Source organism: Hippocampus bargibanti, linkage group LG08, assembly GCF_051943395.1.
Source record: "Hippocampus bargibanti isolate YZ-2025 linkage group LG08, ASM5194339v1, whole genome shotgun sequence".
In the NCBI taxonomy this organism is placed as follows: domain Eukaryota; kingdom Metazoa; phylum Chordata; class Actinopteri; order Syngnathiformes; family Syngnathidae; genus Hippocampus; species Hippocampus bargibanti.
The window spans coordinates 9,864,395-9,889,918 of NC_142741.1; the positions used below are offsets into that span (position 1 = coordinate 9,864,395).

A 25,524-nucleotide genomic window follows, 5' to 3' on the forward strand; every position below is an offset into this window, starting at 1 on the left:
CATCAGATGATTTCATTAAAAAAAAAATATATATATATATATATATATATATATATATATATATATATATATATATATATATATATATATATATATATATATATAAATTAATTAACGTATTCACTGCAGATGATGTGCAAAAATGTGTCCACTCCAATGCCAGGGTTTTTTTAACTTTCACTCAAATTGCAGGACCCACCGAACGTTGAGTTTCAGGACTACATAAACATTCAATCGATGAGAAGGTTTCTTCAGCCGTCATCTGTACAAAAGTGAAGGTTTCGGACGTTTCGCCTCCTATCCAAGAGGCTTCGTCAGCGAACTAAAGTCTGACTGGTCGTATCGGCCCCATTTATATATCCCTAATGTCCAGACCTGGTGGCGCCGGACACAGCTATGATAGGTCCCTACTCTCAGGTTGGGGGGGGCGCAGGACCCCCCCCTGTGGCCCCACTGATTGTTCCTACATTCCTGACTAACGATTGGCCTATTACCCCCAATCCCCCCGGTATCACCTCATCAGCATAACGACCCTCATCAGCATTGCGAAAGTTGCCTAACCTGTTTTGCCTGAGCAGGCTATTGTATGAGCGATCCAAATTGAACCTCACACCACCAGACCGGTTTAATGATCTTAGCGAAAGAACATAGCGAAAGAACATAGATGGTTTGAAAGGGGGGTAAAAGAGGCGATTCTTATAAAACAACAAAATCCTTCATTAAACCGGTCTGGTGGTGTGAGGTTCAATTTGGATCGCTCATACAATAGCCTGCTCAGGCAAAACAGGTTAGGCAACTTTCGCAATGCTGATGAGGGTCGTTATGCTGATGAGGTGATACCGGGGGGATTGGGGGTAATAGGCCAATCGTTAGTCAGGAATGTAGGAACAATCAGTGGGGCCACAGGGGGGGGTCCTGCGCCCCCCCCAACCTGAGAGTAGGGACCTATCATAGCTGTGTCCGGCGCCACCAGGTCTGGACATTAGGGATATATAAATGGGGCCGATACGACCAGTCAGACTTTAGTTCGCTGACGAAGCCTCTTGGATAGGAGGCGAAACGTCCGAAACCTTCACTTTTGTACAGATGACGGCTGAAGAAACCTTCTCATCGATGGACCACTCCTGTACGACTGAGAGCTTACACAGACATAAACATTCAATGCAGCGTCAGAATCAGAATGTGTATTAATTAATTCCTGAATTTTATAGGTCTGGAGTTATCTGAGCTTTAAATGACGCCGGTTGTACAAAAGGCAAATGCTGCCCCCTCATGGGAGGGAAAAATTGTCAGAGGTCTGACCAGCGCTTTATCGGCACCCACCCCTCGCAAGAAAAGTCAAAACCCAAACAAATTTGGGAATGGCAGTGAATGAATTAATTACAGTAATAAATATGCTCGTAATAAATGTATCTATTTTGATTATGCTGTTGGAAATTAAGAAAAGCAACAGAGCATTGTAGTTTTTTCTGGTCCTGCAAATATAAATATCGGACCCCAGTTCTTTCCAGTGTGTAAAGGCCACTCTTCCTGATCTAAAATTATTTACTCTGACAAAACGGTGGTGTTCATTCTGAAAGGAGACAAATCATTGACATTTTTGCATCAAATTTCCATTTGTATTTAACACATGCTTTTGTCAAAATTGCCATTCAAAAGACCAGTAAAATTTAATGCATATGTTACAGCATAGTCCCATGCCGTCAAAATGAAATTTATTCGACTGTTTTCATGCATAACACAGGTCAGAAGGAGTCTGTGACATTTTTTTGTTGTTTGTATGCCTTTGAAAATATTTCAAGGGTGAGGTAAAGGTGCTTTGAAAATAAGGTGAGCTAAAATGGATGAAAATCATTGCCTCAAGTTAATCAAGTCACTGTAAGTAACAGTCGTGAAAGTTGATGTCACTTTTAACCACTATCAATGTCTCATCTTTCTATGATATGAATAACCATGCCTTGTAATTGCAGCACTTTGAGGCTGAATCTAGAAAGAACTTCAAAAATAAATTCACACACACATAGAGACAAAAACTCTCCCTGCATAAGCTTGAGAGTTAATTGTTTCACTTTATTTTTGGAGAAAATCCCAAGAATTTTGGGACCAAATCTCAGCTGTGTTCGGTATTGGTGCATGGATGCAGGAATGCGTCTGTGCCTTGCGCCATCTACGCATTTTGACAACCGCTAGCACAATTTAGGTAATCCGCTGAGCCAGCACTGGCGCAAAAGTATTTCGATTAGTGTATATTGCTACATGATCTGCGCTACATATGACATACTTCTGTTAAAATAACTAAAGAAACAAATTAAACAGCAGTTGAAAGCTGTTCATATTACTTCAGAGGTTTTAACTTTTGCCATCTGCCATCTTGCATACGATATCTAGTCATAATCACATTACATTTGTTTTGGTGCGTTCCAAAGTCATGGGAGAGAAAATCACGGGCTTTTCCGTGATTTGCCGGAAACTGCCGAAAGAGACAATCGAATACTCCAGTGATTTTCAACCACTGTGCTGCGGCACACTACTGTGCCGTGAGAGATTGTCAGGTGTGTGTGAGAAATTATCCGATGTCACTTTTTTTAATGTAAAAATGTATAAAATATGTCATTGTTCGGTGTCCATGCTCTAAAGACTGGGAGGATAACTTAATATTCGTCTGTGTGGCAAGATGTAGTTGATTGCCTCGTTCCTCTGAGATTGTTCGTGGTGTGCCGCACAATTTTTGTGTCGTGCATTAAAAAAGGTTGAAAAACACTGGAACACTGTATTCATTTACCCATGATGCATTGCAGTATTTACATCGAACGGCATCGTCATCGATGGTTGCAATATGGAGCGTGAGAACAGTAAAACTCTAAAAGATGTTAAAAACAGGCAGCAAACAAACATTCTCGTTTTTAAGAAACAATTGAATAAAACTGCAGAGATGAGTGACAATTTGTTGCAGCAAACTGCTGTTAATGATTCGAATTTCGACATTTATTTAAGTACACACTAGTAAGAAATAATATGCTAAGTCGTTCTCTTTGTCTTATGTCTTGTAATACCATAGAATATCAAAATAGCACAAGATTGATTGTGTAATAACTAAAGAAAAAAGAAATTGTTTGTTTATTTTATGCATGAATAAATTATTTGTCTTGAATTAAAATTGTTGATATTATAAAAATAGATTTTAATTAAATAATGGTTTTTCATTTGCAATTTAGAAATATCATGGTCCTGTGGATGTATTTTGGTTTATTTCAAAGGGTAAGAGCAAAGCATTGTCATCAAATGGTGAGTAGCTTTACTTTATGTTGCCGATAACTATTATCCTCTCTGTCATTAGTTTTTATTGAGCATCTTCATCTTTATTAAGCTCATAGAGTAGGTTGTTCTGTAGCCACAAGGGGACACAAGCCGGTATCTTATTGTGCTGGTCCCAAGCCCGGATAAATACAGCTTGGCCAAAAAAAAAACCATGCAAATCAAACCTCTGAAGATGGACGACCCTATTCGCTGCTTAAATACATTGGGATGTCTGCCTCAGAGTTTTCACTGGCCGTCTGTGAGGTTGTGCTTGTGCACGCTCCACATGGAGGTAGGAAGGGGGTGGAAATATATTAATATTCAGTAGTGTGGTACTCTCTGGTGTCTCCGTGGACGCAGGAGACTGGAAGGGTTTTCTCTGGAGACAAACTGGTTGGATCCACCAGCGTTTGGCGCACCAAGGTGACCAGGCTTCCGGAGTCCAGCAGGGCTTCAACATCCTGTTGATTCACCGTCACTGGACAGGTGGGGGGTCTTGTTAGTGAGCTTTCACTACCCCCCAGGAGGGAGGCATAGTGAGCAGGGTGGGCACTGGAAGAGTCAGCGGTCGGCATGGACTCTTCCGCTGGTTTTCCACACTGCCATGAGATGTGTCCCGTCTCTCCGCATCTGTGGCATCGTCTGGTTTCGGTGCCACTGGGCGTCCGCCACTGCCTGGGTGGACTTCTGACACTACCTGGAGCAATCTTGGCTGTGTTGGCGGGCTTGAGCAACTTTGGGCGGGCCATTTCAGTCCGGGATGGGGATGTGTTGCCTGTTTCCCTCTTGGTCGTTCGCAGCATCTCCGCTGTGGCCTGGTACTGCTCCACCGCTGCCACTGTTTTACACGCAGTAGTCAGCGACTGCTGACTGATTATCCTTTTTGCCTCATAGGGCAGGGCTCGTAAGTAGCGATCCACGACACCTTTCCGGTTCCAGCCACTTCCGTGCGATGCGGGCCAATTCGTGCATCTGTGCCCGTGGAGGTTGGTCTGGCTGGAAAGTCCAGGTGTGGAAGCGCTGTGCCATCCCGAACTTGGTGAGCCCATGTCTGCTGAGAATTTCAGCTTTTAAATAGTCGTAGTCTTCTGCTCTGTCTGCGGTCAAGTCCAGGACAGCATTCAGCGATTCCCCTGTCAGGAAGGGTGCAAGCAATCCCACCCACTGCTGCTTGGGCCACTTTTCTTGAGTGGCGGTTGCTTCAAACGTATGCAGGTACGCCTCAATATCATCCGTCCCGCCCATCTTGGCTAAAAAATCACCCGCCTTCACCCGGGGAATATTCTTGGCGGCCATTTGTTTCTGCAAGAGCAAGTCCTCTGCCTTCAGTTCATTGGCTCTCTTTTGCTCCTCCAGGAGGGCCAAATTGGCCCAATATCGGGCTTCCTGACTTGCAAGCAGGGTTTTCAAAATGTCTTCCATTTTTGTAATTGAGGATATTTTCAATTTAGAAAAAACATAACACAAACCATCAATGTCCATGCACTTACTAACGCTTGTCCAGTGCCCACATTCTCCACCATATGTGATATCATGAGAGGCTAGCTCTCACCGGGACAGGACAAGAAGAGCAATGGACGACAGGTTTGGATACAAACAAAATGTTTTAATCAAGGGTTCCAGGGGGAATTCACAAGCAACAAAGGTTTGAATAGTGTCTCTTCCAATACTTATCAAAATAAAGTCTCTCTTGATACTTAAATCCAAATAAAGTCTCTTCTGATACTTAACTCCAAATAAAGTCTCTTCTGAGGTAAAACTGAAGACGGAGTTCTTTTCCAAGAGTCTCTAGGCCTCACCCCTCTTGACGTCCTCCTCATGTAGCCTAGCCACCTTAGCTAGGTTCAAATCCAGTGTCCAGTCGTGTGGTCCCAACTGGCAATGAGTTCCACGCAGCAATCAACTTCTTCACAGAGCACAGCAATCGAGCTTGTCTTTCCCCAAGCTCCACACTCAGAGGCTCTCTGCCTTAAGAGCCTTGCTTGCCAATCAAGCCCTGATCAGCTGCAGGTGCGTGGTTTTAATTGCTGCCTTCCACCAGATGGGGCCAAGACTCTCTCTGGGTGGAGCCATCTTAGGGGGATGTATTTGCCCTCCAGGACACAGCCTCTCGTGACATCACACTATTTAAAAATGATGACGGGTTAAGAATGAGCCATCTTGAAAACAAGGTATTCCTTAAAAGTGGATTGACAACATAGAACACAGTGCTGTAAGCATATATACAAGCAAATATTTTCCTGAGCTACAGCAGCCACCATTTTGCTTTCAGTAGTGATGGTAAAATGAGGCATTCATGAAGCTTTCCATCCAAATGGTTTAGTTTTGGATGGAAGGAGGAACAAGACACATTTTTCATTCATTTTTGTTGGGGGAAAGGTGTTCTCTTGGCACCCAAGTTTACATTTAATCTTTTGAAATATCAGCAAGTAGAAGAAAGACGATAAAACGAGGGATACGCTGTGTTGTCACAGTAGCTAACATTATATATTCACACCGATTATTATAATTTGTACCATTTTAGGAGAGATCCGCTCTAAATGATGCTAGACACTTTTTCGTTGTGGACGGTGCGTCCAATGCAGAATAAATCCGATTGAATATGCGAGTTGGGTGGGTCTCAGCCGTCAGCTCATTGTCGTCTCGCATTTATTTCAAATGATCTGCGAAACTATGAGTTTTTTGATGATGTGGCTTCGGGCGTGGCAACTGCGCGTTCCGAGAGTGTGGCTAAAAGCATAACACACGCCTCCAACCGCGTTTCGCAGAAAGTTTTTCTGGTTTACTTGGCACATGACTTGGAGCCTCGGCACAGTGGGGCACATCACTAACTTTCAGCTATACTCCTGTAAATTGCACGTCATACCACAAAGGTCTTGTGGAATTTCAAAAAATGGTCAAACCAAAATTCTCTGTTTTTATGTTAAAGCAAAAATATTCAGGTTTCAAAATAATGAATTGGAAACGAAACAAAAAAATAAATTCAAAATAACGTGTTGGAGTGAAAAACAATTTTCAAATCGTAAAAGCTGGACATACACACGCATTTCCCTTTTGTGTCTGAATGCAAATTGCTTCAGCGGGGTGGAAGCCTGAATATGGCTCATATTAGAGTTGCAGCAGACAATTGCACATGCTGACAGCGATGGCCATTAATCTTTATGCACATTGAGCAGATAAATCAAAACTGAAAACACCATCAACATTCAGGGTTTCTTGAAGTACAAATCATTGCAGACATGGCAACTTTTTCCAACACACTCATAATGGGAGCAGGAACAAATCTCAAGTAAATAGCAATGTTAAGCTAAGCATCATTTATGAGGCAACCATTTTGTATATTGAATATGTTGAAAACTGCTTGGCGATCAATGATACATTTCATTCAACCGATCAATCGAAAAAGCACAATGACTCGAAATCTTGGATTCTCACATGCACAAAGACAGAATGGTACATTTCAGCCTCTCCCAAGATGAGAAAGAATTTTTCAATGCTAATTTTATTGGATCAAATAAACTTCATTTTACTTTAGTTATCTGAACACCTCTTAATATGTTCTGTGAACATCTCAGATACGTGTGTAGTTCTCTGCTTAAGCATCATGTAATGTTAGAATATCTGATTCAGTCTGTTGTTCTCTATTTTATTTTTATTTTAACTTGCCTTTCAAGGGGACATGCCTGGTCTTGGTGTTGGATTTTATCAAATACATTTCCCATAAAATGCGATTTATACTCCATTGCCTTGAGAGTTTTGAAAGGTGCTTATGAATGAAATGTATTATTATTATTATTATTATTATTATTATTATTATTATTATTATTATTGCAACTTCAATGCTTTTTCATCTTTATTTTACATTTTATTGCTGGTGCGACCTAAACTCAGGAGTGACTCATAATCAGTAAAATACAGTCATACATTTTGCCAATAAATAACAAGTGGAAACACACAGCACTAACACACAGAAAAAATTACACGTTTTATGATGTTATAATAAATGCATGAATAAAAAAATACTAATAAAATAAAAGGCAAGTTGTACTCGAAATAACTGGGCAAACAAATATTTTACTGAAAACATCATAAGCAAAAGAAACCCCTCATGTTAAGTTAATCAATAAAAGCAATTTATAGTTTCAAAAAAATAATTAATTGATCGTGTCAAATATAAAAGAAATAGCCCTATATAAAATAACTCCATATTAAATTTCAGTGATATAATTAATGGAGGGTGTAATCACAATTACTGCATTTTTTCCTCCGAATACTTGTGCCTTCACGGTCAGTCAATTACTTTGATGCAGTTGTATTCCTCTAAAAGTGTCTACCTTTAAAAAAAAATACATCTGTACGGAATGATTTATCCTGTATTGTTCTGTCCCATGAAATTATGTAAAAAAAGGTCCAATAATGCATCCAACTATGTTGAAAGATTATTGTCTTTCTGTGATACCCATTCTGCCTTGCCACTGTGCCCCAGACCCAGCATTTCTGGGTGAATGAGGAGCTAGATGCTAGAATCAATACTACAGCCTTACTGTCCAGTGAGAGCAACCTGCAAGAGAGGTGTAAGAAGGTAGAACCAGCTCTATCACATGACAAGTATCCAGTGCCTCATCTCTGTGTGTGAAATCAACACTCGAAAGACTGCGTCAAACTGCGAGTGGCATCTCTTGTTTACCTCTGTCATCGCGTTCCAGCTTGTATGCTCTAATAACATACTGATAGTTTGAGTCTGTGTCTTGTAAATTTCAAACTCACAAAACATTTTTTGGATGCAACCAATATATGAATGTTATCGGAAATTACTCGCTTTTCATGATAAATTGATTAGTTGGATATCAGATTTATGGCACAAAGTTGCTTGGGAATGCCGGTGTGATGAACTGCACCTTCTTTGCCTGTGTTGCCCTCGAATGACGGCATCTGTATGTCTGATTAATGGTGTATTGTTTGTAATTCTCGTCATCATAAAGGCATTATTGCAATGCTGGTACTTTAATATGAATATTTCAAGTGGCCCTGCGGAAAGACTGATTTTGCTGAGCGCATTGATTTGTTGTTGTTGTTGATTTTTTGTTGATATTGTATTGATTTCTTTGGACAAAGAGATGTCAAATGATTGACCAGGTGGCTAATTTTCCCAAGACAGAACACTAAATCTGCATTGCATAATTCAATGGTGCCCAGATGCAATGACCAGGCATATGATATATTTTTGTCACAATGAATCTATTGACTTACTCGTTGCCATTCTCATTTAAACAGTCTTTCACAACATCATTAGCACTCATCAAAAAACCTGAAAAAGAGACAAAAAACAAAATATTTTTTGTGGATTTACAATGCAGTATCAATCCTTTTTCTCATCCAATTATCCTCACAGGGGTCGCCGGTATCCTGAACATTTTCACATTAATTATAGTTATATTAATAATAATTTGCGGCATGGCGGTCAGCTGGTACGCCTTCCTGTGTGGAGTTGCATGTTCCCCCCTACCTGTGCGTTTTTTCTCAGGTTACTCTATTTTCCTCCCATATTGCAAAAACATGAGTGCCAAGTTAATTCAACACTCAAAATTGTCCCTTGGTATAATCGTGAGTGTGAATGGTTGTTTGTTTCTGTGTGTGCCTGCGATTGGCTGGCAACTGGTTTAGAGTGTCTCCTGCCTTCTGCTCGAAGACAGTTGGAATGGGCTCTATCTCACCTCGTAACAATTTTTCTTTTCATACACCATTAATTGCTTCTTGACGATGATGATTGAATTTGCTGCCTTGTTTTCAAATTAATTTTTACGTAATCCTGACGTGTGTTATGTATCAGTTTTAGCAATAATTGAAGCTCTCTGTTCCTGGTTAAAATGTTCATTGCAAGGTACTTCAGGGTCCTGAAATGATTCTGCATCTTTGTACTAAATTCATCCTGTCTACTTGATAACTAATGTTAAGCAGATTCCTTACTTACAGACAGTGTATTGTAGGTGTTCAAATACCTGACATGTTTCGGCGACTACTTCCGCCTTCGTCAGAGTGTCACGGATGTTGCTGTGACGCGCCATTTTCAGCTGGTGTTGCTATGAGGGCGTGACCTACCTGTCAGGACTGACAGGCAAGCCACGCCCCCCGCTCCACAACATACACAAACAGGAATTCACCGCGACCAAAAACCGACACATCCGGAAATTAGACAAACTCATCACGCAAAAGAAAAAGGCCGAATCAAACACATTTCAGACAAACGACAAATGGATAAATAACATGTCACGCCACAACCTCACACAAGCAGAACGCAGCATATTATCAAAAGGTCTCAACTACGCAGTCACCCCCAAAAAAATACCATACGACGATTTCATTCTCGCAACGGAATTAGCGTGTGAAAAAATACAGAACCCAGGACAAAAAGCAGCACTACGCAATGAAATAGCAGGCATTTTAAAAACGGCCAAACCACCACCCAGCAATATTACTAAAGAGGAAGCAAGAGCCATGATAACACTATCAAAAAACAAAGACATCACAATACTCCCCGCAGACAAAAGCAGAACAACAGTTATTATGGACACAGAAAAATACGAAAAACAGATGCAGCAGTTATTACAGGACGACGCCTATGAAATATTAAAGAAAGACCCAACAGAAGAAAAGAAAAACAAACTTAAAGCACTACTCAAACCCCTATTAAACGAAAATAAAGAGTATATAAAGAAAGAGTATATAAAGAATAAAGAGTCGTACAACCACCTGGTACCTACAGCAAACATCATCCCCAGGATTTACGGCACGCCAAAAATACATAAACCCGATGCACCCCTCCGCCCCATAGTAGACAGTATCGGATCGGTCACATACAACCTCTCCAAAGCACTATCGGAAATAATAAAACCGCTACTGGGACACACGGACCAACACTGCGAGAACTCAAAGCAACTCGCCACAGAACTCGCCACCATAAAATTACAGAAAGACGAAATGTTCATATCACATGACGTCACCTCACTTTTCACAAAAACACCCACCAAAGCCACCATTCAGATAGTACAGGACAGACTCAAAACAGACAGGACACTCAAAAAACGCACAAATCTTACAGGACAAGACATAACCCAGCTACTTCAATTCATAGCCACATCCACATATTTCCAATACAGAAACACAATATACAGACAAAAAGAAGGGTTCGCCATGGGGGACCCACTCTCTGCCATCATGTGTGGATTCTTCATGGAGGACCTGGAACAGAAAGCACTTTCAACAGCCCCGGAAATATACAAACCAACACTATGGAAACGGTATGTGGACGACATCTTGGAAAAAATCAAAACAGGACATACGCAACAGCTTACGGAACACCTCAACTCCATACACACCACAGGCAGTATCAAGTTCACCCATGAAGAAGAAACAAACCACTCCATCGCCTTCTTGGACTTGAACATACACCACACGGACAAAGGGGACATCAAAATAAAAGTACACAGGAAACCTACACGTACTGACCAATATCTCCTTTGGACATCTGAACACCCCACTATTCATAAGTTGTCAGTCGTCAGAACATTACATGAACGCACCACAATAATCACGGACTCGGAAGACAAAACACAGGAGGAAAAACATATACAACACGCACTGAAAAAATGCCAATATCCCCAGTGGGCAATAACTAAAGGGGCAGAGCAGGTTAAAAACAAAAACAACACAAGACAGGGAAGAAAGAAAAAGCAAACAAACAAACAAGAACACAGAGCAATGGTAACACTACCGTACATAAGAGGAATCACAGAACGCATACAAAGGGCACTGAGGAAACACAACATAAACACACCGGTCAAACCACACACAACTCTCCTTCAAATCTTGGTACACCCAAAGGACAAAATACTCCCGGAAAACAAATGTAACTCAATATATGAAATCCCATGCAAGTCATGCAATAAATCATACATCGGGGAGACAGGAAGGAGTTTCATTACAAGAAAAAAAGAGCACAAGAACGAGTGCGAGAAGGAGACAGCAACAATCCAAACAAGAGCAATAAAAGAACAAGCACAACAGGAGCACCATAAATCAGCCATCACGGACCACTGCAAAAGAGAGAACCACATCATGGACTGGGAGAAGGCCAGAGTCATCCGCACCGAAGACAGCAAACATCAGCGCTGGATCAGGGAGGCCATTGAAATCCGAAAGCGAGGACCAAGGACCATCAACAGGGATGAGGGAGCCTACATGCTCTCTACTACCTGGAGCAGCATCCTGGAGGGACGAGCGGACAGCGGGGGGCGTGGCTTGCCTGTCAGTTCTGACAGGTAGGTCAAGCCCTCATAGCAACACCAGCTGAAAATGGCGCGTCACAGCAACATCCGTGACACTCTGACGAAGGCGGAAGTAGTCGCCGAAACATGTCAGGTATTTGAACACCTACAATACACTGTCTGTAAGTAAGGAATCTGCTTAACATTGATTCTGCATCTGTTTTGTGTGTCCTACTGCCCTCAGGCAGCCCAGGTGGTGCTGATATCATTGTTTGAGCTCAACACACCAGAATTCACAATGCTGCTGGGTGCTCTGCCGAAGACATTTCAGGATGGCGCCACCAAATTATTGCACAACCACTTGAAGAACTCAAGCAATAGCAGTAGCCATGTGGTAATTTGAGTGAACTTGGGGAAAAATGTCTGAGTTTGGATAAATAATTTACATTTAATTATGTATTTACCTTCAATTTGTCAAGCGGGCCAGTTCTGTCGTGGGCTGCTCGCTGGACTCTCTAGAGGAGGTGGGCAACAGACGGACGCTAGCTAAACTAAAAGCTATGACGGACAGCCCCTCCCACCCCCTCCTGCCCATCCTGACAGCTCTGGGTAGCTCCTTTAGCCAGAGACTATTACACCCGCGCTGCAAGAAGGAGATGTACCGCCGCTCGTTCCTACCGACTGCTGTCAGGCTTCACAATTCCCAATGATCACATGTGAAAAAAAACAAAAAAAAACTGGACACTTGTAAATATGGGTTGTTGCAATATATCTAAATGCATTTCTTGATTCTGCACTATGTACAGTCTTGTTTATAGAACGGTTTTTGCACATCTACATTTGCACAGTATACAGTTGACATTTTTATTTTGTTATGCTTAGAATATCTTGTTTTCTATCCTTTCACTCCCACCCCAACCCCATCCCTCTTCAATTGCTGCTGTGGACTGCAAATTTCCCCATTGCGGGACGAATAAAGGTATTCTGATTCTGATTCTGATTCTGAGTTCACTACAACTATGAAAAAGTCAAATAAATACATTGGTCAATATAGAGATGAAATAAAGGCTTACTTAGACAAAATTTTCAGTGTGTTTTATCGACAATTAAAATATTATCTATTTACATAAAACACTAAAATTGAGATGTGTAAAGACTATTTCAAAATCTGAGCTTTATAGTGTAATTATTCTGTAAAAATAGACGCCAGAATAAATTTGTGGTTGTCACAACATCTGTGACATGAAAAAAAAGTCTTCTCACCAAGTCAAATTATTCGTATGAATAGAAATATCAAACCAGCATTATAAAATACAGATGAACTACTTGAAATATCCAAAATATTGCCAAACTAGTGATGTGACCTTGTCCAAAATATTTTCTTGTGCTCTGACACAATTTTTGTAATTTATTTTTATACAGTGTTTTTTTTTTTATTTTCATTTTTTGAACTTATGGTAAAACATGAAATTTCAACTGTGCATGTTTCCCAGTGCATTATTTGATGTTGTAAAGGACTGAACACATTTGATTATGTAATTACATATACATAGTTGGGTCATTTAGTTCAAGGTCAAGTCCTTTGTTAGTTTCTCATTCCACTATGCATATACTAGAATAACCTTTGCAGCTGAAGCCAGAGAGCAGTGATCTTGTGTGCCACAGTGGTAACACTGTGGCACACTGTTATCAGTGTGTTTTGCCCATGTAGTATAAAGATAACCTATACAAGAGAAAAAAAGCACTGTTTGCATCGGCGAGTCAGAGTATTTTAAACTGCATTGCGAATTGTTATTTACAGAGGTTAAACAAACATGCAAATCTAACCTCTGAAGATGGAGGACACTGATTCACTGTGGCGACCCATGAAAGGAAAAGCCAACAAAAAATTGTAAATATTTATTTTTGCTTAGCTTTAATTTGCTTGTTAATCGTTATGTCAACATGATTCAGACGAATATTGGAGAAGCACTTGTAGAAATAGGTTAATCAAGAAAATATATAGTCACATTCTTAAATGTACATGCAGGACTTCTCCCAGACTTCAGAATTAGAAAGAATCAGAAAGCCTTTAATCATCCTACAATGGGGAAATTTACAATTTACATCAGCAAAACTGAAACGGGTAGCGGGTCAAAAGAGAAACAAAGTATTCTATGCACAAAAAATGTCAGGAGACTCAAATGTACATCTGCACAAAAAAAGAAGACATAAATAAAATACATTTTATTGACCGAGGTGTATAGTATTTTAGTCATAGACACAGAAAATACTGTCATGTGAAAACACCTCGGAGAAATCAATGTCAAGTTAGTTACGCTGAGCCAATGGTAACGTATGACGGGTGCCGTTGGATTTTCTTCTCGCTAATAAGCAGCCATCTCACTCCAGTCATTTATTTCACTCTTTGTCTCTAGCCTACCATAGAATGCCTTGCGCCGTCCGTGGTTTTCAACTTGGCAGCACAAGGCTCTGTTGCACCTCTCAGATGCTTGGCCACGCAATGCACGATGATGGCCAAGGTGGATACTTTCAATCTCCACTGCATTCCTGGGAGCATTTTAAAATTGAGTGACCAAAATAGCTATGAGTACATAGGAATAATAATAAGGAACTCGCATAATAGGATCATTCGGTACATTGAACCAAGCTGTAATTTATTCAATTTTGAGTACATTTTAACAACATCCTTCAGTATCCATGGGCCATAGTTGTCAATATTTATTTCAATCCCTCAAAGGAAATTCAATTTAATCACTGCTGTATATATTTTGAGATGCCACCACACATAACCAACTCACTCTCTGTCTCTTTCAGACAGAGAGGGAGAGGAAGGAGAGTCTCTCCTTCCTCTCCCTTTCCTTTTCCCTCTCCCTCTCCTTCTCCCGCTTTCATCTCACCCCCCCACCCCCACATACACACACAGTCAATTGAGCAAAAACTGTTTTAAGTTGATAATTAAAAAAACACATTTTAAGCAGGAACTTAATTATTTTCTGTCTTTCAGGGGCCTCCAAGTAACACCATTGGTTGCATGCCACCTCGCCACACCCCAAGTCGAACCAGCCCACTGACATCTCCATCGAACTGCTCACATGGAGGAATGTCTCCAAGGTACCATCACTGACCATCCGCTGCAGCACAACCCATATTCTTCTAGTAGTCATGTGAATGCATATTCAATGTGTTAAGTTTCATAACTTTAGTTCTTAGAGTATTTTAATAAGTGAGTTGGTCAAAATGATTTGAACACATTCGTTTTTTTTCCAAAATGGGAAAAGACCCTCTTTAGCCGTTCACTGATTGATAATCAATGTACTCTGAAAAAAAGTACAGTCTTTTCTGAACCGGATTTCTCGCTTTCAATTATTCATGCAAGTCTTTGGCATAACCCTAGGCCTCCAACTGTGTCAGTACATAATTTTTGTCTCAACAAGGTCAAAAAGTATCCTTTTTCCTGAGTCCTTTAGAGAGTGGGGCATCGGACAATGACAACAATTTTTATATGTCACTCATGGTACCAGAGCAAAATCAATGAACATTTCTTGTGTTCAATTATGTGATCAATTGAAAAAACATGGCCCTAATTAACAAACATGAAAATGTTGTATGTTTTGTGTTTTAACCCTTTACTGCCTGAATTATTTTCTAGTTAGAAAAAAATCTGTTCAGTTTTTATGGTCATTGATGGATATAATAGCATACTAGTAGCTTCATTTTTTTATTATTTTCCAATAATAAAGAAAATTTGATAATGTGCCTAATTAGGTACAATCGTCATGAAAGACCTCCATTGAGCGAGTGCCTTTTTTGGAACATATGTCAAATGCAACTTCAAAGATTAGACTTTTATCCATGTGACAGTTTTTTATTCACATAAAAATACATAAAATATAGTTTAATTTGCTGTTTTATTATTTATTGTTTTATTCATGATTTTATTGTTTTATGTATTGTTTTTATTGTGAACTGTCCTTGGGTGTTCCGAAAGGCTGCATTATTATCAGAATGTATGAAATGACCTGAATAAGTCCCATGCAACAACATTGTAGGATGCTTTTGTACAGAAATCTACCATCAAAGAATCCATTGTCACTGAGGTCTGTGAAGAGTGATAATCTGAACTTCACGCACTGGCTCCGAAGAAATAAACACCATTGTTAAATTATTTGATTGGCGGTGCTGGCCCCATACAAGTAACTGTCAATGGTGCTGCCTGGCGGTATGGGCACCAGGAAATGCTGGAAGACTTGAAGACAGGGGTGTCAAAGTCATTTTTTTTGCCGCGGGCCACCTTGTAGTTATAGTATCTATATCTGTAGGCCTATATCTTTTTCCTTTCCGCTTTTGTCTTCAGGCGTCGCCACAGCGATTCAGTGTCCTCCATCGAACCCGGTTTTATGCATCCTCGCCTCTCACACCATCTACCTTCAAGTGCTCTTTGACAACATCCATAAACCTCCTTCTTGGTCTTCCACTCGGTCTCCTGCGTGGCAGTTCAAGGTTCAGCATCCTTGTCCCGATATAGTCACTCCCTCTCCTCTGGACATGTCCAAACCATCTCAGTCTGGCCTCTCCGACTTTCTCTCCAAAGCTTCTAATATGAGTTGTCCGTCTGATATACTCATTCCTGATCCTATCCAACCTGGCCACTAACAAAGAAAACCTCAACATCTCCATCTCTGCTACCTCCAGCTCTGCTTCCTGTGTTTTCTTCAGTGGCATTGTCTCCAGTCCAAACATCATGGCTGTTCTGACCACCGTTTTCTACACCTTTCCTTTCTTCCTCGCTGAAACCCATGTATCACAAATCACACCTAACATTTTCCTCCAGCTGTTCCAACCTGCCTGTGTTGCACTCTCCACTATAGTAAGGGAGATATGGTGTTGTGGGATCCAGAAAAAAAACACAAGACAAGCAATGTGATACGTCTTGACTCAACAGTGGTTTACTTCGAATGCCCCGATCTAATGCAAACGTATGCGCACAACAATTTCCGGTCCAACGATCTAAATCAGTCCGACACGAAACACTAACCGAAGCAGGCGTTCCATGTTTAAATAAACATTTTCGATATATATCATTTGTAAACCAATAGAACTACGCGAATGTAACCAAAATAGGAAATAAGATAATTTACAACCTGTCACATACTCCCCCTCAAAATAGATGTTGTCCCCAACATATGTACTAGTAAATACATAAATGCGCTGGACGACGTGCCCAAAACAATGACGCACAGTATTATGAACTGCATCCAAATATTAACTATAATAATGAACAGTTTACAGACTGGAACTCTTTTCATACATTCTGTTTACATTATAACAATCAACAATTCACAGACTGGAACTCTTTTCATACATTCCGTTTTACTTATACAGGGCTCATCGGGGTCTTCTTGTTTCCATCTCACTGTTCTATTAAACAGAAGTGTCGATTAACCATTTCTGTAGTATTTCGTGGCATAATAGGGGTGTGCGCCATACATCCAAGGCATTGTCTGTTCACCATGATATGGTACTGTCCCTACATTGTAACAAGATGGCGAACCAAGGCGATCATACGTGAATACCTTGGGTCTCCTGTGTTCTCGTCGTGGCCGTTGATTTCCCCCAATATCAGGATTACTGGGGGGTGGCTGGGGAAAAGGGGGACACACTGTCACAGGTGGATCATTTTCCGGACCAATGTTGCCCTCCTGAGATTGGTCAACTTCCGCAGCTCCCGGCTCTGTCCCCGGCAGTTCATTCCCCAGTTGATTGTCATCATGGTGGGTTGTCTCCACAAAGCTAACGTCCCGCGGTTCTGGTGAGTCTGGTCGGGTGCTCTGGCGATGCAACACTGGATAATACTCATCCTCCTCATCATCCTCTTCCGGATCCATTTCCGGTATCTTGTTCGGTCGTTGCCGAGTGGACTTTTCCTTGGACTGGGACTGTCGTGAAGTCTCTAATGGCAAATGATCACATGGCAGCTAGAGATTGCGGTGGAGTATCCTAGATCTGCCCTTCCCCCTCTCAGGTTTCAGCTCATAAACTGGAATGTCTTGGCTGACTTGACGAACCACTGTATGAACAACATCCTCCCAGTGGTTTCTCAGTTTGCCTGAACCTCCGCGTGGGGTTAAATTTCAAACCAGAACACGATCACCGGGCAACAGGGTAGAATACTTTAGTTTACTGTCATATAGTCTCTTACTCCTGGCAGCAGCTTTGTTGTTATTTTCTTGCGTGATCGCATACGCTTCCTCCATGCCCTGTTTCCACTTCTTCACATAGTCCTTCTGGTTGGTGTCACCCTGGTTAGAGTCTTGAATCAAACTAAACAACATATCAACTGGCAAACGTGGTGAACGTCCATAAGGTAAGTAAAAAGGTGAAAACCCTGTCACCTCACTTTTGGTACAGTTGTAAGCATAAACGAGTTTGTTTAGTGAGTCTTTCCAGTTACTCTTTTGTTTCTCTGTCAGTGTCTTTAACATCTGGATCAGTGTTCGATTAAATCGTTCAACCTGTCCATTTCCCTGTGGATGGTAGGGGGTTGTCCTTGAACCCGCAACCCCACAATATTCCTTCAGTTGAGCAAAAAGTTGATTTTCAAATTCACCACCCTGATCATGGTGAATTCGAAGGGGGAACACAAACTTTAAAGCATAGTCATTAAAGATTTTGTTTACCACTGTTTTGCCAGATTTGGACGTTGTAGCATAAACTTGAGCGAAATGTGTAAAATGGTCTACTAGCACAAGCACGTATTCATAACCACCCTTACATTTGTCAAGATGCAAAAAGTCAACGGAGACAAGTTCAAAAGGCTGAGTAGTCACAATATTAGTGAGAGGGGCTCTGGTCTCACGGTTGGGCTTTTTGTGTTTTAGGCACACACACTCTCTCAGTACATAGTCCTCTATTTCTTTTTGCATAAAGGGCCAGTAAAAACGATCCCTTACAAGGGAAAGAGTCCTTTCTACACCATGGTGGCCCATTTCATCATGCAGCTCTTTTAACACTGTCACCTTGTGTTTTTCAGGAAGGAGTAGTTGGGTTCTGTTTGCCGTTTTTCTGTACAAAACACCTCTGTCATTAAAGTGTAGCTTGTCCCATTCCCTCACAAGACAAACAACTTGAGGACAATGCTTTCTTAGTTCAGTACCTAGGGATTTCGTCTCCGCCAGTTTGTATCTAATAACATGTCCTATAATGGGGTCAGTCTCTTGATCTAGCTTGATCTGTCCAACAGTCAATGGGGCTATCGGTGTGTTTAGTGACACCTCGGCACACGTAGCTGAGATTCCCATAGACCAAGCGGCACTAGACTCGTTCTGTTGGTCAACCGCTTGTACATCCTTCCATATATGTTACCATATCAAGGGGCATCCTAGATAAACTGTCTGCATCAACATTTTCCTTACCGGGACGATATTTAACAGTAAAATTAAAATCAGAAAGTTCTGCGACCCACCTGCACCCAGTTGCATTTAACTTAGCAGTCGACAGTACATAAGTGAGTGGCTTATTGTCACTATACACAGTGAAGAATGGTGCATAGTACAAATAATCACGAAACTTGTCTGTGATCGCCCACTTAAGCGCCAAAAATTCCAACTTGCCCGAGTGTAAGTTATAAGTCTTCTCAGCTGCAGTTAATGTCCGAGAGCCATAGGCTATCACGCGAAGTTTGCCATTTTGTCTTTGGTACAACACAGCACCTAAACCCCGGTTAGAGGCATCTATATGCAAAATGAAAGGATGCGCGAAGTCAGGAAAACCTAAAATTGGTGGTTGAACTAAACAGTCTATTAGCTGCTCTAACACTGACTGATGCTCATCACTCCACTCAATACGTGTGTTGGAAGACACACTGTTATGTCTCACTTTCCATTTTTTTCTTTGATGCTGCTGAGTCTCAACATTTAGAGGGGCTTTAAGCAAAGCATACAAGGGACTAGAATGACAGACATCGCCCGGCCAAACAAGGTCTGCGTCAGGTGCTGGGGAACCAGAGCACCCTGATGAAAAATGGGCTACTGGAACAAAGCGGAGATGGACGAGATGTGATAACATGGCTCTGTTGGAATGCTACTACTCAAGCAACCCTAGTCAGAGGGGTTACATGCGGAGGGGGCTGAATGGTTACTTCGAAACCCACAGTCACGGTTGACCACGAAACAACTAGTAGCTCAGTGTTCCAATATCCACAAACGGCAATTGCTATCACAACTTGAGATTGATGAGGTACAACACAAATTCCGAGGTGAAGGGCCCCAGGCTGCCACATCAGAGGAAGAGGTTCAACCAGAACCCCAATGAATGATGAGATTGGGAAGCCAGCCCCAATGAATGAAATGCTGAGCGAGGCAGCAACTGACCTGAGAGATAAGATCATGGCAAGAATGAAAACTGGGCAACTAAGAAACTGATTACATCGGCTATGTGAAGTACCACCTGAAAGTCTCATGGAAACTGTGAATGCAGCACTGAGAACGATCCCGACCGGAACGATCACGGAAACCAATGAGCTGATATACACCTCAGCATCAGTGATCCTAGAGATGCTCGGCTACAAGAGCAACCATGAGAGCCACAAGATTCATTACCCACCATGGAAAAGACGGTTGGAGGCTAAGATCAAGGCGGCTCGGAAAGATGTGAGTCAATTGACGGAGATCCAGAGGGGTGTGAATAAAAGGCCAATACCCAAGATACCATGCAGATAACCATACCTGAAGCAGTCGAAACTGCCAAACAAAGGCTCCAGGCCTTGTCCAGTCGCCTAAAGAGAATAAGGCCAGAAGAATAAACAGGCTGTTCGCAACACAACCTGCGAAAGTGTACGCTCAGTGGCAGGGTTCTAACAGCAGAGCAGACCCTCCAAGGCTGGAAACTGAAAGATACTGGAAAGGCATATGGAAGAAGGAGGTCGCACATAACAGCAGTGCACAATGGCTGGTGACTCTGAAAGAGGAGCACAGCAACCTCCCTGAACAGAACCCAGTTACCATCACAGCGGCAGATATACAAGGAAGAGTCTCAGGTATGAAAAAACTGGACGGCACCAGCCACGGGATGTACCACCGAACCATAGCAGAAGTGGCTGATCTCAATAAGTCCTATCAGTGGGTAGAGAGGGCTGGCCTAAAGGACAGCACAGAGGCACTCATCCTGGCTGCCCAAGAGCAGGCCCTGAACACCAGAGCCATAGAGGCAGGGATATACCACACCAGACAAGACCCAAGGTGTAGGTTGTGCAAAGAGGCACCTGAGACAATCCAACACATAACTGCAGGGTGTAAGATGCTGGCAGGGAAAGCCTACATGGAGCGCCATAACCAGGTGGCTGGCATAGTCTACCGAAACATCTGTGCGGAGTATGGACTGGAAACCCCAAGGTCAAAATGGGAAACACCTCCGAAGGTGGTGGAGAATGACCGAGCAAAGATCCTGTGGGACTTCCAGATACAGACCGACAAGATGGTAATGGCCAACCAACCAGTTATCGTGGTCATAGATAAAGGGGTGAAGAAAGCCGTTGTCGTGGATGTAGCGGTCCCGAGTGATGGAAACATCAGAAAGAAGGAACATGAGAAAATCGAGAAATACCAAGGGCTCAGAGAGGAGCTGGTGCATGGTGGGTGAGACGCGGATTTATATATATATATATATATATATACAGTAAAGTCTCGTTATATCGATATCGGATATATCGATAGTCCCGGTTATATCGATACTATTTCTATGCACGCACGGAGAAAATTACATGCAAACAGGGTCGGATATATCGATAGTCCCGGTTATATCGATATTTTTTCGGACTCCCTTGAATATCGATATAACAAGACTTTACTGTATATTGTATACTGTATATATCACTTATATATATATATATAAGTGACGTGCAGTCAGGTGAGGCAGTGCCTCACCTGATTGCACGTCATCATGGAAACCTGTCATGGAAATATCAAATGAAAAAATAAATTAAACAGTTATATGTATTTAGTGATTTGTACTTTAAAGTTCTTGTCCATTTAACTTCACCGTTTTTGGATTTTTTCAAAATCGCTGAATTTTCACATTTACCGTTCAAATACTAAGTAGAGACGAGCGGTGAGGCACCAGTCGGCTGAGCCTCACCATGGATTGTGCAATCACTATGCTAAACTGTGCTGGCTTGCTCTGCAGTGAGACCGCATTGCTGTCCTTCTGCATATCGCTCTTAAAGCGTTCAAACACGTTTAGTATATGAACTAAATTTATACAGTTTAGCTGGTGTATATAATGTACAGTCACTGTACATTATAAACACAGTACTACAGTGTTTATTTTGTTTTGTTTGTATCAAAACTCTGTGCGTAGGTGAGGCACACAGTTCTCCCGCCTCATGACAGGGGGCGCTTGTGATTCCAGAGATACTTGCCACTCCACGGCTGCAGTATAATCGAATTAAGGACAGCAAGCTACAATAAACAGTTAGCAAGTAAAGTGAAACCCTCCAGTCATTTTTTCGTGTTGCTTGGCCTCATTTTCAGAATGGATGGTTACATATATATAAAGTGAAAGAATTTTCTAAACTGGACTTTCAATCGAAGCACAAGACAATAATTAAAGGAAGACCAACACCGGAGCTAAAAGGTTTGCTTCCGACAACGGGACGGAATACTCACTCTTTTCAGACGGACTGGTACACACGAAAAGGCCGGCTGTGTGGATGTCCAGCAAGAAACCGCCTTTTCTGCTTTTCCTGCTTTTTGTTCTCAACTTATGACAATGTCCGGACTCAAATGGGATATTGCGATCTAAAAAATTTACAACGGAGCCTCATCAAACATGAGCGGTCGACCGCACACATCCAACGTCAAATCGCGCTAAAAACAGGATCGACTTGGCTTTGGATGAACGGCGAAGACTCAACATCAGCATCCACAATGCTAAGGTAAAAGAGAACCGGGAGATTTTAAAAGATCTCATCAATGCCACCTGCTTCCTTGCCAAACAACAGCTGGCATTTCGTGGAAATGATGAAAGTAAAGGCTCTGATAATCGTGGCACCTATGTTGAACTATTTACATGCTTTCGCTGGGAAAGATGACAGGCTAGCGAGACATTAGACTGTATTCTGTCAAACAGAATACAGAATGATTTAATTGAAGCAGTTAGTGATCACAGCAACAAATTGACCGTTTGTTGCTGTAGAAGTAGATGAGATTGTCATTCTCAGTACTGAAAAGACTGAAAACATACAGCCGGAAGAGAACTAATCAAGGACAACTTTCTTCACTAGCAGTGATCTCCATTGAGACAGAGAGACTTTTTTAAACTGAAGAAAGATAAGGAAGGCTTCTACAAAGAAGTTATCGATGGCTTTCTTCAGTAGGAGCGGCGCGTAGACTTCATTTACAAGTAAAGGTGTCGGGTGTCACAACAGTGACTGTCTTCATCTCCACGATGCTGCCGTCTTAATAAGACCAGACGCGTGGATGTGTCTTTTTATTTCTTTTATTTCTGCAACACAGTATGGCAGAAGGGATGGGTGAAGTCGCATGGGTTTCTTCTTGATTGACATGAATCTCGTCCAGATTGTCCTGGAAACTATGGGCGGGACTTGGTGCCGCACTGTGCGTCGTTGCGTCACTTCCTTCATAATTTATTAATCGAGTGCACAACTCCGTTACATACACCCCCCTTAAATTATGCAGAAGTGAGGCAACATACACACGGGAGACAATAGAAAGACCAACAGGCAAAATAGACAAGGTTATCGGGCAAAGATGTACAAGGAAGTCAATCAGAGGAATTCTTCTTTCAAAAGTGTGAAGGAATAGGGTGGTTCAAGACCCATTCCCATCACAGACTAGTAGAAATGCCATTAACATTTCACAAAACAGCACATAACTACACCCGTTATTGGGAAGCCATAAAGATAATGGCGACAATTGGCACACAGCACAAGCCAAAAAATAAGAATCAAATGGTCATATTAAACCCATATTAATGTTGGCATCTCGACTCTCTGATAGGACATTTCACATATCAGCCTGTCAGGGGGTTTAACTGTCCTACCACATCTTGTGAAATTGACAGGGCCCTGTGTGTCTTGTGTTTGTGTGCAAATGACCTCCTCAAGTTCAGTCTCATCTGGGGGTGAGTCAGGAGTCGAGTGTGCTATGTCAAACACCGGGTCTGTCGAAAGTTAAGTCTGTGTGTGGATGTCATGGCCTACTGACTGACTTCTCTCACTAACATCCCCTCGACATGCATCGGCGGAATCATGCTCTGAAGAGAAGTGCTCATGTTCCTCTGTCTGAGTCGGAGACTGCATGACCCAGTTCTCAGTGCGCAGCTGAGTGTCCTCCTGATCATCAGGAACTGAGTTTTTGTCACTCCCACAATGTGCGTCCATCTCTGACCCATCTGAACACGAACCAGGCTCCACTTGCCCTGAGAATGTCAAGAAGTCAACCGGGAGCAGTAAGTTCGTGTGTACGACCTTCTCTGTGCCTGTGGCATCATCCCGGATCCTGTACACATTGATCAACGGCTTCACAGACACCACGTCATAAGGTGTTGACTCCCAACGATCCGCAACCTTCCACTTGCCCTTCTCGCCTCGATTAGCTAGTAGCACCTTGTCACCAACAGCCAATGGCGACCCCTTGACTTTGCGGTTGTAGATCTGGGCGTGGCAGGTCTGTTCCTTGGCTGCATGCTGTTGAGCAATTTGCGCGGCTTCAGAAAGGTCTGTCTTCAAGGTGCTCACAAACTCATTGTTATTGACAACATTGCCGTTCTCCAAGACATGATGGAACATGATGTCAATGGGCAAGCGAGGGACACGTCCAAACATCAAATAGAATGGTACAAAGCCCGTCGTCTCATGTACTGTGCAGTTATAGCAGAAAGTCAACATGTTCAACATCTGTGGCCATTTGGACCTAGACTTTGGGGGAAGTGTTCTGATCATGCCTCCAAGGGTCCGGTTGAATCTTTCTGCAATGCCATTACCAATGGGATGTTACGGTGTTGTGTGGGACTTGTGAACCCCTGCCATCTCAAGAAGATCCTTGATGAGCCTACTCTCAAAGTTGGCTCCCTGATCCGAATGGATCCTTTTGGGGAACCCATAAATGCAGAAGAACTTGTCCCACAGGCAGCGGGCAACATGCTTTGCTGATTTGTTCCTGCAGGGGAAGGCGAGAGCCAACTTTGAGAAGTGGTCGGTGACAATGGGGACGTCTGTGGTTTTCTTGTCGCCGGACTCTGCTGTCCAAAAATCAATGCATAGTAGCTCCATTGGAGCCGAAGTGTGGATGTTCTCCAGGGGTGCCCGGGCGTCTGGCTCGGGGGTCTTACCTAAGATGCACCTCTGGCACTGCCTTACATGCTTCGTAATGTCTTTCTCCATCCCCGTCCAAAAGAACCGTTCACTAGCCAAAGAGAGTGTCCGAGAACAGCCCTGATGACCAGCCGCGTCATGCACACCATTTAGGACTTGGTGTTTCAGAGACCCAGGTATGACGAACTGAAAGACTCTTCTGTTCATGTGGCGATCTTTCCTTACTCTGTAAAGAGTCCCGTCACGAACTTTCAGCTTCTTCCAGTGCCTCAGCAACAAAAGCACACAGCTCGTCCCAGCTGCTCTTTCATGTTTGGTGGGTCTCATATGTCGCTGCACATAGAAAATGACTCGGCTGACTGTAGAATCTTGTTGCTGTAGGTCACGTGACTGACTATGGGGAATGACAATGGAAGGGTCTTCTTCAGGTAGCTGTAGTGACAATGGGGTTGCTCCAGGGAGTCGAGAGGTACCGCCAGTCTGATGGACGTCTAAAACTGCAGACACCTCCTGCGCATCAATTGCACTTCCAGAAGACTGATCAGGAGCTTCCCCCTGGGGAACTTCTCCATCGTGATAACCAGCCATGTGGACAGCCTGACAGTTGGTGGTGAAACGGAAAGCATCCTG

At 42.3% G+C, this 25,524-nt stretch overlaps 1 pseudogene across 1 annotated transcript in view; it reads left to right on the plus strand.

Moving 5' to 3' along the window:
- Positions 1-9,453: 9,453 nt before the first annotated feature.
- The window catches only part of LOC148894532 (CLIP-associating protein 1-like), a 59,472-nt pseudogene continuing 43,401 nt past the window's right edge, over positions 9,454-25,524 (plus strand). Inside the window, exons 1-3 of the transcript XR_016115894.1 lie at positions 9,454-11,955; positions 12,041-12,219; positions 14,569-14,675. The product of XR_016115894.1 is annotated as a CLIP-associating protein 1-like (transcript). The remainder of the gene's footprint in view (positions 11,956-12,040; positions 12,220-14,568; positions 14,676-25,524) is intronic.